This window comes from Octopus sinensis, linkage group LG22, assembly GCF_006345805.1.
Source record: "Octopus sinensis linkage group LG22, ASM634580v1, whole genome shotgun sequence".
Taxonomy (NCBI): Eukaryota; Metazoa; Mollusca; class Cephalopoda; order Octopoda; family Octopodidae; genus Octopus; species Octopus sinensis.
In genome coordinates this window covers 3,436,087-3,438,586 of record NC_043018.1, presented here as the reverse complement: position 1 = coordinate 3,438,586, position 2,500 = coordinate 3,436,087, and the positions used below count along the sequence as shown (strand labels likewise).

At 39.8% G+C, this 2,500-nt stretch overlaps 1 protein-coding gene across 4 annotated transcripts in view; it reads left to right on the top strand.

Moving 5' to 3' along the window:
- Window positions 1–2,500, top strand: part of LOC115223268 (TWiK family of potassium channels protein 18-like) — a 61,470-nt gene that overhangs the window by 57,092 nt on the left and 1,878 nt on the right. The window lies entirely within an intron of this gene.

Genomic DNA, 2,500 nt, shown 5'->3' with positions numbered 1-2,500 from the left:
ACACACACACACACACACACACACACACACACACATAACTGAATGAATTATATAAAAGCAACTGAATATGAAACTCCATGAAAATTGTTCAAACTGAAGTCCTTCTTGAGTGACATAATTTTCCATTTGAGTCAAAACAGAATTACAGGTAGTATTTATGGAATTTTGATTTAATTGTTAGGTGATTTTGGCCAACCCTGTATATATATATATATACATACATGCATATATAATTTATAAGAGACATTCAACATCTTTGGTCAATTTTGTATGGCGACTGAAGCAAGATAAAATTAATTACAACATAACTTGATCCATAGTAAGACACGCGAAACCAAATAATATAATTTCTAGGAGGCGCCGCCTCTGCTCCAAGGAATCCCTGTCTATTCTGTAGACCAATGAAAATATCATTAATAAAATTTCTGAAAGACTTTCAAGATGCCTCCACTCATATAAATATATTTTCGCTTAATGCAGTGGGAATGAATTTGAATAACTGTTTACATTAAGGTATGGATGAATTGAGTTTAGTTGTTATCTCCCCATTCTTATATACACAAAATAGCTACTTAACTCGCTTTGTGACCGTGAGTGTACCAAACCACACGGGTGCATATGCTTACATTTTCGCGGATGCTTGTATAAGCAAGTGTACTCGCGCCATTCAGCTTGAGCGAGGGCGTTTATACATCTGTATTTGTTAACGGTTATTTTTAATACTTTTCTCGCCGTATCGCGTGTTCATTTCCCTTTTATTCCCATCTGTGATTTTATTTTTGATCTTCTCTATAAATGAAGATATTTCCTTCGTTTTGCTGTTTTTCTTTCTACGAAATGAGAAGATACATTGCGGAACTGTTATTGTAACGAGTTGTATATATTTAATCACCCGATGAGACACAACTGCACCACTGGATGCTCCTGAATCAGTTGTTAAGTGTCCCACTCGTCAGGGATCGATGCTTGATGCGTCGAAACAACTGTCGTGATTAATAATAAATTCTCGTATATTCTTTCGACTTGTTATTTGGGTAACAGGGTGGATGTAAGTGGTGCGACAGCAAGAGCGAGACTTGGTTGAGTGAATGTGAAGCGTTGTTATATGGGAAAATGTTCTCATTAAAGATGAAAGAAGGGTCAATAAGAGTTGGGCAACAGCAAACAGATCCACACTGTTTATGGCTTTCTGGAGTTTGGAATCATCTGCAAAGATTTTCAATGTAGAATGTTTGATGACGTCTACTATGTCATCGATGTAGATAAGGAATGTATGCATGCATGCATGCAGACATGTATGTATGTATGTATGTATGTATGTATGTATGTATGTATGTATTCATGTATTATGTATGTATTTATGCATGCAGTCATGTATGTATGTATACATATATATATAGGCGCAGGAGTGGGTGTGTGGTAAGTAGCTTGTTTACCAACCACATGGTTCCGGGTTCAGTCCCACTGCGTGGCACCTTGGGCAAGTGTCTTCTACTGTAGCCACGGGCTGACCAAAGACTTGTGAGTGGATTTGGTAGACGGAAACTGAAAGAAGCCCATCGTATATATGTATGTATATATATATATATATATACGTGTGTCTCTTTGTGTATCTGTGTTTGTCCCCCTAGCATTGCTTGACAACCAATGCTGGTGTGTTTATGTCCTCGTTACTTAGCAGTTCGGCAAAAGAGACCGATAGAATAAGTACTGGGCTTACAAAAGAATAAGTCCCGGTGTTGAGTTGCTCGATTAAGGCGGTGCTCCAGCATGGCCGCAGTCAAATGACTGAAACAAGTAAAAGAGTAAAAGAGTAAAGAGTATATATATATATAATATATATATATATATATAGTAAATCCCCAAAAGAAGAACTAGCGAGGTCCTGGTACATGTACTGCTGCTGAGACCCTCTTCGGTCATGACTGACCATGGGATTGCACTTAGAAAGTTACCCTCCCAGGCACAAGTTCGGGCAAGGTTGTTTATGGATGACCAGCCGTCGCCCATGCATAGCGGTCTCCCCTCTCCCCACCATCAGTGCTATCGAAGGGAAAGGCAAAGGCTGATACAGCTTGGCACCTGTGAGGTCGCAACTCATTTCTACAGCTGAGTGAACTGGAGCAACGTGAATAAAGTGTCTTGCTCAAGAACACAACACGCAGCTCAGTACGGGATTCGAACTCACAACCTCGCGATCGTAAACTCGACGCTCTAACCACTGTTTCAGTCATTTTACTGCAGCCATGCTGGAGATCCAAGACTTATTCTTGGTAAGACTAGTACTTATTCTATCAGTTTTTTTGCCGAACTGCTAAGTTACGGGGACGTAGACACACCAACATCGGTTGTCAAGCGATGGTAGGGGGACAGATACAGACACAAAGATATGCACACATATATATATATATATATTTGAGGGGCTTCTTTCAGTTTTCGTCTAGCAAATCCACTCACGAGGCTTTGGTCGGCCTAAGGCTATAGTAGAAGCCCTAGGTGT